Source organism: Tenrec ecaudatus, chromosome 10 (assembly GCF_050624435.1).
Source record: "Tenrec ecaudatus isolate mTenEca1 chromosome 10, mTenEca1.hap1, whole genome shotgun sequence".
NCBI lineage: Eukaryota > Metazoa > Chordata > Mammalia > Afrosoricida > Tenrecidae > Tenrec > Tenrec ecaudatus.
This window is the reverse complement of record NC_134539.1, coordinates 37,887,567-37,900,810: the sequence shown is the minus strand read 5'-3', so window position 1 is coordinate 37,900,810 and position 13,244 is coordinate 37,887,567. Positions and strand designations below refer to the sequence as shown.

General features: G+C 44.9%; 1 protein-coding gene across 2 annotated transcripts in view; it reads right to left on the bottom strand.

The window, feature by feature from the left end:
* The window catches only part of STX17 (syntaxin 17), a 58,989-nt gene extending 45,970 nt beyond the window's left edge, over positions 1-13,019 (bottom strand). Inside the window, exon 1 of one of the 2 annotated variants that reach the window (XM_075560219.1) lies at positions 12,970-13,019. The gene's annotated coding sequence lies outside the window, so the exon portion shown is untranslated. Of the gene's footprint in view, positions 1-289; positions 423-12,969 lie in introns of those variants that run through there. The other variant, XM_075560220.1, reaches the window with a different exon arrangement.
* Between the last annotated feature and the right edge of the window lie 225 nt (positions 13,020-13,244).

The following is a 13,244-nucleotide window of genomic DNA, read 5'->3' as shown; positions in this document are numbered from 1 at the left end:
GTGTGCTTGGTACAATTGATGTATGCATTGTTATAAGAGCTCCCAAAAAATGATTTATTTAAGAAAGTAATGCATATTAACTTAAGCATTACCTTAAGAAAATATACCAAGAGAATAAAATAAACAATGATCTCTTCACTCACATTTTATTCTTTATGCTTTGGTAAATGTCGTCTCAGATCTTTCTAAAGATGCGAGCAGGGAGCTTCAGAACACACAGGGAAAAATGGCGTGGAAAGGTAAGGAAACGCTTCCGGAATTTTTTGAAGGGCCCTGACGGGGGAGGTACCTTAAAGGAGCTCCGGGGCACCACAGGTGAGGGGTCCACACTCAGGTGTTAACCCCAAAGTCTGCATTTCCAACCTCCCAGCAGCCATGGGAAGAGGGACTTGGCAATGTTCTCCTGTCAGGATGGTCGACAGCCTAGAAAACCATACAAGCCATTCAAGTCTGTCCTATGCAGTTGCGGTGAGCCAGAATTGACTTGGCAACATACAACTACAAATCGCGCTTCAGAAGAAAGGCCTGGAGATCTCCAAAATCCAGCATTGAGAACCCTGCAGAGTGCAGTTCTCCTCTGACACACCCAGGGTCACCACGGCTCAGCTTCAATTTGATGGAAACTCGTTTTACATATACTTATACTTATATATGCCCTTATAAAAAAACCTACAGATGTAATGGCTAAGTTTTCATTTCCCAACACATCTCGGGCATTGAGTAACATTGCCAAGTAGAGGTGTCAAGTGGTACAACTCTAAGAAAACAGGACCTTCTTAAGACTTCTGCTAAGAACAGTAAGATCGTGTATCTAATGCCTTCATAACCTAACTACCGTATATACTCATGTATAAGCTGAGTTTTTCAGCACAAAAAATGTGCTGAAAAACTTGGGTTCGGCTAATACACGGGTCAGTGGTACCCCAGTGAGGACAGCATCTATGATGACCTCACACCAGATGAAGCTCTGCATTGGGATACGGATGATGATGAGGAATCCAGTTTTGAGGGATTTTAACTCTTTACATTTTAGCTTGGTTGCTGATTGAGCTCAGGGAATAGTACTCTTAAAGTATCATTGTTGATACCTTATTGTTTTTGTTGAACCTATTTTCCACTTACTGTGCTGGTTTACTAATGTTAAATTACTTGTTGTCTTTTTATTTATGTTTTTATTTAAAATAAATATTTAAATACATTACCCCACTGATGTCTCAATTTTTAGTAATTTTATTTTCATTTGTTTTGATTATTGAAACTCCCAATAGCTTCTGCATTTTCTACCCTACCCTTATACTCGAGTCAATCAGTTTTTCTGGTTTCCCAGGTAATAATTAGGTACCTCGGCTTATACTCGGGTCGGCTTATATTCGAGTATATATGGTACATATTTCGCACATAGTATGACACTCTTCTCATCAATGTCCTGTCAACTGCTTGTTCCTGTTCTCACAAAGTGACCAATACAAATAACAAGCCACAGGGTGTCCTTCCTACTTCGCCTGCAGCTATCTGCCAGGGCGCCGGGAAGTCCCAGGGGCAGGGCAGGCAGGGAGCGTGGTGGTGAAAAACAGTACCGGTCTGTCTAACATTAATATTTCCCAGTTTACCACACTGTTTCTTGTGTTTTTCTACTACACAGATGATATCAAAATGCTTTTAAACAGCCTGGGGCCTCAAAAGAGGCTGACTGACCTAACCGATCTCCTCACCTCTCCCCGCATCACCAGATCTAGTCAAACAGGGGATGGTATGCTCAGCATGTGACGGCAGGGCCTGTCCTGAGACTCCTCCACTCTCCAGTTTCCCCTGGGGTGTCATCAATTAATACAATGAAAACATCAGCTGTGACCTTCTGTGCCACCAGTCCCCCACTCTTTGAACAAGAAAACAGAATCTTCAGAATTACATATACACCCCCCACCCCCACACCTTAACTCCCACATCTCCTTCTAGCTTCCCAATGGGGCGCCCTTTGTCTGGCTGCCTCGTTCATGCTCCCTTTGCCTCGGAATCTCATGCATCATCCGAGGCGCAACTCAGATGCCATGGTCTGCTTTTCCACTCCTCGGCTGCTGCTTGGCTTCCTGCCATGGTGTCTTAGGCTGTGATCCGACCTTCCTTTCCCTCACCTTCCTGCACACAGGGAAGACCTGCTGCCCACGAAGGGCCTTCTTGGGGCAGATGTTCTGCCCGAAAGCTTCCAAAGGGCTTGCCCAACACTTGGTCTCCTCCCACAGAGATTTGGTTTTGCGCTAGTTTTTTCCCCTTTCTCTGCCATTTACTACTTTTACAAAACAGTAATCAAATGTGTGCGTCAGACTGAGAATAGAGCCTAACAACATTCAAATAATTGCCTAAAATGCAATACTGAAAGAGAAAGTTGTCTAACAGCACAGGTAATCATAAAATAGTTCAAATAATGTTCGTAAGCTAATACTGTGCAGTCTTAACTCAAGATAAAAGGAACAATTTAGAAGTATGATTAAATAGTTCAAATAATGTTTGTAAACTGCTCCTGGGTAAGTCCTAATTCAAGATACAAAGTACAGTTCAGATGTATGATCAAATAATGAGTGAAAGCATTTCTTGATTTTTCTGTTAGGAAATTGAAACCAAAGGATAAAAACAAATATTAAGATCACAATGTTGTAAAATATGCCTATGAAACAAGGCCAGTCCAAGTGGCCCTGAATTATATAACGTGTTTCTTCTGGCCAAAGTCTCTAATTCCCTCCAAACCATCTTTGTCCCGTGTGGGTCTGATAAGAAGGTGGGGAAGATACTGATGCGATTCACCTGTAACGGTAACAGGACTCATTGTGATTACCCTCCTGCTGGGTATAAAATGAGCCTTCTGAGAAGCAGGAATGGGCTATCCCACTACTAGCAGGAGCCAGGAGTGGAGCGTATCCTGTGGACCCGAAATCCCTGTGCACTGAACCTCCTGGAGCCAAAGCAGGACACGAAGGGGTAGATTTCCCAGCCTAGCAAGCAAGTCTAACTGAATGCTTTGGGGAAAGAGGTGGTTTGTGAAAGGGGGCACCCTGGGCACTTACACTGGCGGAGCTGAACTTGCCGATCCATGGAAATGGAGCAGAGTGCCTTTCGACGGAGGCTTACTGGAGTGGGGTGCTTCTGGGTACTTCATTCAGCATGCTGTGCTTGCTGACCTGGGAGCTTGAGCTGAATGCCTCCTGGTTGAGCCTTACGTCAGAGTGGCAGGAGTTTTAGGCAATTAGCAGCCTGAAATAACTTTGTAGCATGCCCTATTGAACTCTATCCTATTTCTCAATTCCATTACAACCTGTTGACTTCCTTAATAAAATCTTTCATCATGACTACTGTCTGTGAGTTCTGTGTACGCCATTGTGTACATCATTGAAATGGATAGTAGAACCCAGATATAAGAGTAGAAAATGCTAGTTAACACAACACAAAAATATTCCAAAAGATGTCCAAACTTCTGTAAAGTTGCTGGATTATTTTTTACATTAAAAACAGCACAGCAGAACATCTAGAGTAATGGAACTGCTCGATCTCATGACGCTAGTAGTACAGGAGTAGCACACAGTGTCCACGTTAAAGTCCGTATGATCCCACACCACCAAGAAGAAGTGCACTGCACAGAAATTACAGAGAGGTCACGAAGGCAATCCAAAATGGAGCGAGACTATGACATGAAAATGAATAGCACAAACACAATGAAAGGAGTGGGGAATAAAGTAAGCAACTGTGGAAAGCAGTATCTTACTAAGACACTATTAGGGGCCTACAGAGCCTAGTGGCATTGGTGGGCTACTAACGAGCAGTTCGAATGCACCAGCCACTTGGAGGGGAAAAGATGAGGCTTACTATTCCTGTAAAGGTTTACAGCCTCAGAAACCCAGAGGGGCAGTTCTGTTCTGCTCCGTAGGACTGCTCTCCATCAGAACTGACTCGATGGCTGTGGTTATTAGGAGCCCCGGTGGCACTGTGGGTTGGATATTGGGCAGCTCACCATAAGATCGGGGATTCAAATCTACCAGCCATCCCACAAAAGAAATATGAGGCTCTCTGCCCTATAAAGATTTATAGTCTTAGAAATCCTAAATAAAGTTACAGTGAGTGGGAATTGACTCTGGCAGTGGATTTGGTTTGGGGATTTATAAAGCTAAAGACAAAGATGCACATAACTACATCGTACTCTAGTTCCTATATTTGCTTCTCACAGGGTTATAGGTTCTGGAAATTACTTGATATGCATACTTTAAAACACACACACACACACACGCACATGCACACACAGCTGCCATTGACTCATAGTGATCTCACTAGTGCGTACTAGGACTGAACAAGAAGGAGGCATTTTGTAGAAATACGGTCAAAGAAGTTACAAGCAAGGGGAGACTAGAGTGAATTCTGTGGTGTTGAATCATAATCAGGATGGAATATTTTAATACACAGTGAAATTAATATAGATCATTGTAAGTGCAAGGGTTCTATAAAACTCCAAATCAAATTCACTGCCACGGAATTGATTCTGACTCGTAGTGACCCCATAGAAGAGAGTAGAACTTCCCCAGGGGGGGTTTCCAAGACTGTAAATCTTTAAAGGAGTAGAAAGCTTCATTTTTCTCCCTGGGAGTGGCTGGTTGTTTTGAACTACTGACCCCACAGCAGCCCAAGGCATAACCCACTACCCCACCTGAGCTCTGTTGAGAGGCCCTAGGAACACTAGCACCTCAGCAGCAGTGAATACAGCTCCTGCCTACAAGAGAAAACAGGGACCCTTGGAGAAGTAGTTGACTCTGGAGCCGGAGCAGAAAAACACAAAACTAACCTGGCGCATCTTATGGTACCAGAAAATATGGAAGTCCCCCCACTCCCAAAATAAGGCGGTGTGGGTGGGGGGATAAAACCACATCAAAAGGGCCCATGAAGAACCTGAAAAACTCCCCCAAGCCCAGCCCACTGCCCCTGAGTGGATTCCAACTCATCGCATCCCAATAGGGCAGAGTGGAACTCAACCTTAAGGTTCCCACGCCTGTGGGTGCTTACAGGAGCCGCCAGCCTCATCTTTCTCCCACACAGCAGCTGGTGGTTTCAACTGCTGACTGTGAGGTTAGTAGTCCAATGTTCAACCCATCACAACACGAGGGCACCTTCCCAATGGCCAAATAAGTAACCAAAAAAACCCATAGGATTATGACTAATAGAAAAATAAACATTTGATATAAATCAATAACTAAATAGATGAGAAGGGGTAATTCTTCCTATAAGAACTCCACGTAATAAATGAAGAAAGAAGGTGGCAAATAGAAAATCACCATTAGACCACCACCGTAATGATATTCATGGAAAGATCCACCAATGGACACTAAAATTAGCAAATGAAAGTCAGAGGACATTTACTTAATTCAAAAGTTCTTCCAGAAGATATCAATCACTTACCAAAGGAGCAATAGTAACTTTACACTGGAGAATCCCACCTTAACTAAGAGAACAAGGTTAACGTCATAAGCACTATATTATATCATGTACCTCACTCTGATTTATTGCTTGTGGTATTAATCTTGACAACTTCATTAAGGTGACATATCATGTAGGTCAATATACTGCCATTTGTCAGCCAGTGTGTCATACCGTGACGGCTTCCATGTTGCTGTGAAGCCAGACGTTACGCCACCCGTATTTAAAATAGCAGTAGGGCCATCTGTTGTGGGCAGATTTCAGCAGAACTGCCAGACTAAGACTGAATAGGAAGAAAGACCTGGTAAACCACTTCTGAAAAACAGGGCCAGTAAAAACCCGGTTGACAGAGCGTGGGGAGAGGAGCCCAACAGGTTGGAAGGCACTCAAAATTGCCTCTTCAAAGTAGAGTCAGCCTTAGTGATGTGGACAGAGAAGAGTTTTTGAGACCTTCATTTGCACATGCATGGCATGAGTCAAAGAGACAATAAGCAGCTGCAGAGATCCAGTAATATTAGAACATGGAGTATGAGTCAAAAATATAATGTAACACTTAAAAATCAATATCTTCAGCATTAGAGAGGTAATAAGGACAAGTATTAGCCAATTTGAATTGGACAATCATATGGCCTATTTCGCTTGCAATGACAAATTGAAGAGGAACAATATTTATTGCTGACAAAAACATTTTAAGATCTATTCTGCAGTACAATTCTGTCAGTGGCAGGGTAATACCCATATGTCTACAAGGAAAACCTGTTAATATTCAAATGTATGCACCAACCGCTATTACCAAAGAAAAATAAATGTAAAGTATTTACAAACTTCTGCAATATGAGTGTGTTAGTACAGGTTGACTAGAGAAACAAATTCACTGACACTCATTTCTGTGTCAGAAAGAGCTTTTTATCAAAAGGAGTAATTGTATATTAAGAAAACATCCCAGCCCAGTCCAGATCAAGTCCATAAGTCCAATATTAGCCATGTGTCCAATATCCCATGAATTCCTCTTCAGACTCACGCAGCACATGCAATGATGCTGAATGCAAGAAAAACACAGGCCGGTGGGTGAAAAGTCCTGTGGATCCAATGGCAGTGGACACATCTCCAGGGCTCTGGCTGCCATCAGCATGGCTCCATTTTGCTTGTCAACAGGAAGGTAAAGCCGAGAGAGAGCATAACCCGCGTCCAGGGAGGAAGAGAGGCTGTGACCTGATTGACAGGCTAAATTCCACCCCTTCATTCTATTTATCAAGTGGACATGAAATTGTGTAACTATCTCACAGAGTTTGATCAAACATATAATCAAGATGCATTGGTAATTATTGGTGATTGGATGGGAAATTTGGACATAAGAATAAGGATCAGTAGTTGGAAAATATGGAATCGCTGCTACATGACACCACAAAACACATGGTAGAATTTTATAAGATGAATAATTTACTCATTGGTGATACACTTTTTCAAAAAAATAAACAGCAACTATACACATAGACCTCACATGACCAAGAGCCAACTGCTGAGCAGACCAGCGGTTGCTCAATGCAAGTTCAAGTTGACATTAAAGCAAATAAAAACAAGTCCATGAGTGCCAAAGTATGACCTTGAATAGATTTCATCTCAATTTAGAGACCATCTCAAGAACACAATTGTCATAGTGAACACTAATGACCGAAGACTGGACGAGTTGTGGACTAACATCAAAAACATCAGACCTGAGAAGAAAGCAAAGGTTATTAAGGAGAGGGCAGAACGGACACAGGAAACAAGAAGTGGGACAAGTGATGCTGCACTGAGCAGATCGCAATGAACAAAACAAATGCATATGAATTTCTGGATGTGAAGTGGATCTGTAAACCTCCACCCAACTCACAATCAAAAGTCAGAAAACATTTTTAAAGAAAGGAAAGACCAAAATGGAGGTCATAAGAGACATCTCCAGTTTGGGGTAGCAAAAGTGAATGGAAGAAACGATGATGTACAAGAGTTGAGTAGATTGGGAAGGCAAAGCAGACTAGCGCGTGCAAAGGCGGGGAGTTAGAAAAGCAACAGAGAAGACACTCAGCATTTCAGAAGCTGAAAGACCTGAAGACAACGTTCAAGCCTCAAGTTGAAATACGTAAGTATTGTATGGGCAACATGTTGAACAACGAGGAGGCATCCAAAGAAGGCGATGGAATGCAGAGAGTTCTGCACCAAAGTGAGTTGGTTGCCTTTCAACTAGTTACGATCAAGAGCTAGTCATCCTGAAGTAAGATGTCCCGGCCGCACTGAAAGCATTAGCCAAAATAAGGCTCCAGGACATGAGCGTAACCGATTGAGATGTTGACAGAAATGGTTGCAATGCTGGACGTAGCCATTTGTTTATGCCAAGAAAATTGGAAGTCAACCACCAAGCCAACGGAGTGGAAGAAATAAATGTTTGTACCCATTTCAAAGAAAGGTCACCCAACAGGAAATAGGTCATTAATAACACATGTAAGTAAAAAAAAATTGAGGATAATTTTTAAATAGCTGCAACCGTATATCAACAGGGAGCTGCCAGAAACCCAAGCCCGATTCAGAAGAGGATGTGGAACGAGGGATGTCATTGCTGACATCAGCTGGATCTTGACTGGAACCAGAGAATACTAGAAAGATGTTTACTTGGGTTTTGACTACGCAAAGGCCTTTGTGTGGATCCTAACAAATTACGGATAACACTGAAGAATAGTTATTCCAGGACACTTATTTGTGTCTGCATGGGACCGCTACATAGACCAAGAGGCTGTCTGAACAGAACAAGGGGACAGTCTCTCTCTCACTGGCACTGAGTCAATGTTGCCTCACAGTGAACTTACAGAACAGGAGAGATCTGTCCCTGTGAGTTTCTGAGTTACCCATTGGGCTGGGATTCGCAAGGTCCACTGCAGTTGGAACCCACCAACCGCCCCTTGAGAGAAAGATGGTCACCAGGGGATACTGCATGGCTTAATAGCAGGAAAGATGCTGGTCAAGGTTGAATCCTTTGACCCTAGTTATCCTATCTGCATGTGGAGCAAATAATTCAAGACTACACAGAGAAGAAGCATGTGGCATCAAGATGAAAGGAAGACTAACTGATAGCATGTGATATGCAGATGATACGATCTTAATTGCTAACAGAGGACTTGAAGCACTTCCTGATGAAGGTCAAAGACTACATAGAGCCTTCAGCATGGATTCTACATTGCCATAAAGAAAACAAACATCCTTTCAATGGAAACAGTAAGCAACTTTATGATCAGGAAAAGACTGAAGTTGTCCAGGATTTTATTTTACTGGGATCCATAATAGCCTTGGAAGCAATAGTTAAAAACAAACCCCCCCAAAAAAATAGCGTATTGAGTAGGGCAAATCTGCATCTTTAGAGTGCTAAAAAGTATAGAGGTCACCTTGAAGACGAAGGTTCCCCTAATGTAAGCCAGGGTAGTTTCAATCACATCATATGCATGAACAGCTGCACAGGAATAAGATTGAAGAATATAAATGTATCTGAATGATAGTGTCACTGAATAATAAATATACTGTGGACTGTCAGAACAACAATAAATCTTTCTTGAAAACGTACAGCCAGAATGTTCCCTAAAAGTCAGGATGGTGGCACTTCATGCCTCTTACTGTGGACATTATCAGGAGGGACCAATTCCTGAAACAGGACATCATGCTTGATCAAGCAGAGAGTGGGTGAGACAGAGGAAGACCATTATCAAGCAAGATTGCCTGACCCCTGTGGTTGACAGAATGGGTTCACAGGTAGCAAAGACTTTAAAGATGAAAAAGGACCTCTTAAAAGATGCTTTTACTTGTTGCACCGATTTAGTGTTGCCCTGAGTTAGAACAAATTAGTGGGACCTGGTGGCATAGTCATGTACTGGGCTGCTAACAGTGGTCTGAAACCACCAGCCACTCCTCGGGAGAGACAGCTCTTTCTACCCCTGTAAAGAGTCGCACTCTCAGAAATCCACAAGGGCAGTTCCAGCCTGTCCTATTGGGTCACTATGAGTCAAAGTGGACTCGAAGGCATTGAGTATAATGACAACCTCAATATGAACTGAGAAGGGCACACTGGTGCTATTTTTGACAAAAATTCATAACCTCAGCCTGGTGAAAAGACTTATCAGACAAACTCGAATTGAGGGTCACTCTGCGAAACAGCTGTCCATGACAGAAGTATAGTGGTCATGAAAAACAGGAAAAGACCAGGGATCACAAATTGGAGGAGTCCAAGGAGACAATAGTGAATGTGATCTAGCAGCCTGGAATAGGAAAAAAAGACCTTAGTTCAAAAAGTGACTAAATCTAAAGAAAATCAGAGTTTGTTTAATGGTGTGATAAGTTCCTGGCTTTGATCACTGAAGTAAACCAGAAACCAAGCTCACTGCCATCAAGTCGACACCAACTCATAGCAACCCTAAAGGACAGGGTAGAACTCGTTTTTTACAATTTTATTGGCACATAATCCATATATCATAAAATTCAATAGTTCAATCATATCCAGAAGAGTTGTACAATCATCACCACAATCAATTTTAGAACATTTTATCTTTTTATTAATACTTAAATTGCTTTTACAATGAGTTGTGTAATCACAGTGTTCTAGTGTTCTCTCCCCCCTCCCGCATACATTGTTTGCTCCCCCAATCCCCTCACCCTCCCTACTGCCCACCCCCACCCCTACATCCCTCTAAATCCTTGTATCAGTTGCTCCTTGTATGCATCTACTTCTGCTCCTCACAAACTGGAAAATGCAACAGAAATAACCAAAAACAAAAATAAAGTGGTGAACATGAAATAATATTATTGTAAGGACAAAAATACAAATATTGAGTAAGAAAGAAAGGACCACCACCAGTATTTTAAAAGCCAGGGAAGAAATTTTTGTCATGGAACAAGCCAGAAATGCTTGCACCTAGAACATTTTCAGGTTGGGTCATGAAGGAGGTCAAATGACCAACTATCGAGTTCAATTCAGCATAATCAAGATTACGATGATCTCTATCTGATAGCACAACTTTTCAAGACCCTTGCCTGTGGCTAAAAGGGATCTGTCCGACAATACACTCTGAAGATAGATTTGGACTCCCACTGCCCTCTAGTCTTCTACAAATTGGTGCTCACAATTTAAGCTCTGACATTTTCCCCTTTGTCATGTTTGGATTGTGTTATTGTCATCTTTGGATCACAAAAAACCCAACTATGACAGTGAGTATTGAACAGGGTGAGGTTATGAGAAGTTACTGTTCTTGGATTGGGGCTAGAGTTAAGTGGGAACCCAGAATCCATCAGCTTGTCCGTGGGATATGCATGACTCAGGTTTACTTTGGCAGTCATATTGTAACAAAAATCAAAACCCCATAAGACCAACTACACCAACAACAGCAACAAGCCAAGCAGCAAACAAAAACAAAAGAAAACCTAACTAAAGGCAGGAAAACAAAAACCCATAGAAACAAGAAAGTTAAAACATTGTCAATCATCCCCCTGGGGTCTAAGGCAACTGCAATGATAAAACATCATCAATTTCTCCAATAACACAGCATTCCAGACACTCTTGGTATGAAAAATCTGTGGGAGTGCATCTCCACCATGAGCTGAAACCCATGAGGTGTTGTCCTACACAGTGCCATGTCCCATTTGATGGAGCTCTGTTAACCCTAAGGATGGGGACTGGTGCCGGGGGGGAAACTTCCTGGATCAATTCTTCCAAGTTCAGAGCCCTGCCCAACAGATCAAAACCTGTCATGTCACTACGAGCGGGGTATCGAGGTACGAAATATTTGGTGATTCTGGGTCCCTTTCCATTGGGCATTCACCAAGTCAGGGTTCCCCCCAAGGTCCCATGACCCCAACTTCTCTCCCGCCATCCGAGTGCCCCAGTCCTCATTCCAAAGTGCAGGCAACTTGGAGGCAGGACTCAGCTCATTGGGCCGGTGTCTGTTAAGTCCTTATGTTGTAGCCCTGGGATGTGCCACGCTGCTGCTTCCCTGAGGGTCCACACAGGAACAGAAAATCCGGTCCATTGTCCCCCTAGGTTCCCTACAATGTTTAGCATCCCTTCCCCATGTGGGGTTACTTCTCCCCAATCACCCACCAGACTGGCCAACAGAACTTTCAGTGTCTCCTCTAAAATGTCATAGATAATCCCCTCCCCTGGCCTTAGCTTGATTTTCCAGTCGTGTTCTCCTTCCATTCCTGTGGGCGGCCCATTGATTTGTCCCAGTCTTGCCTCGATGGGACTTAAACTCTATGGGAGTAGGAAGCCCTGTCTTTCTCCCAGAGTGGTCCCAAACGGCTGCCCTTGCCGAACGCAGGCCAATTCATCAGCACATGCCACCAGGACTCTCACTGCAGTATAAACCCAATCCAAACTCACCACCATGGTCATTAAGTCAATGCGGACTCGTGGCAATCCCCTGTCGGTTCCGAGACTGTAACTGTTTGCAGGAGTAGAAAGCCCAGTCACTCCCCCTGGGATTTGCTGGTGGTTTCCAACTGCCACCCGTGAGGATCGCAGCCCAACACATAACCACTACCAACGCTTAACCACTGTGCACCGGGCTCCGGATGTCTCATACAAGAAGTGAAATAAGACCAAGCATACTTCCTTACTAATACTTGCATCGAGCCTTTATAGCCTACAATTTATAGAAGTATTATAGGACCCATGATTCCAGTGAGGAAAGAAGTACTACCTGTTTAATGAAAAGATAGTTTGTCTGTGGGAAAGCTTCGTTTTTTTATAAAAAGTCGGAGATGGTCGGCCATGCCACACCTCCAGAAGTGATAAGGATGTTTTGTCAGCCAAGATCTGCCACCCGTGGGCATGATGACGGCGTCCCATTTTCTTGCGGGGGGGTGGGGTCTCTCCCAGGTGTTTCTGGCTGGTGGAAAGGACACTACATTCGGAGGGAAAAGTCCAGGCCCTTGGCTCCACCCTAGGATCTCCTCTCTGAGCCTCCAATCCCATTTTTGCAAAAGGAGGGAGTTATAAGCAGGGGGCCGTGGGGACCACTTTTTGGCCGGGGGGACGGGGGGGGGGGACGGGGGCAGAGGCTTCGACCTGCCCCAGGACCTCGGAGCCCCGCGGAGTCCCCTGTCGTGTCGCTACCGGCGCACCTGGGCCACCCGCACCAAACGCCCCGGAGCGAACAGACGCGCGGGCCCGTCCCGGAATCCCGGGACTGAGACGTCGCGATCCCGGGGACGAGGCCCGTGGGGCGTCGCGGGCAGCGCAAGGCCGGCAACTTTTCGACCCTGCGACCGGAGGTTGTCGCGATCGCCCGTCCGCCTGCGGCCTCCCAAGTCCCGTTGCCAAACAGCTGGTTCAAAAACGAAACCCAGAGAGGTCTGCACTTCTCGGGCCCGGCCCGGGGGCGCCCCCAGGGCGCTCGCGCTCCTGGACGCTGCCCCGCCAAGCCTGCGGGCCACTCGGGCAGCCGGCGCCCAGCGCACCGCGCCAGTTAGGGCCCCAGAGGCACCCACCCGCGCTCCCCTTACCTCCCTCCTGGGAGCTGGAGGCCGGTCTAAGCGCGCGGCGCAGGCGCGGCCGCGAGGGGCGGGGCGTCGCGAGGGGCGGGGCGTCGCGAGGGGCGGGGCCCGCCCCGGGAGACTGACTGGCGACCGTGCGTGGAAGCGTTGGTGGCGCGGAAGGAACTGGACAGTCCCTGGCTCGAGGAGGAGGGGGAGGCTTATGAACCTTCCGAGAGTTTCTTCGTTAAAGCAGCCTTGCCAACCCTGAGCCCACAACTATTAGATTTGTATATTTAAAAAAT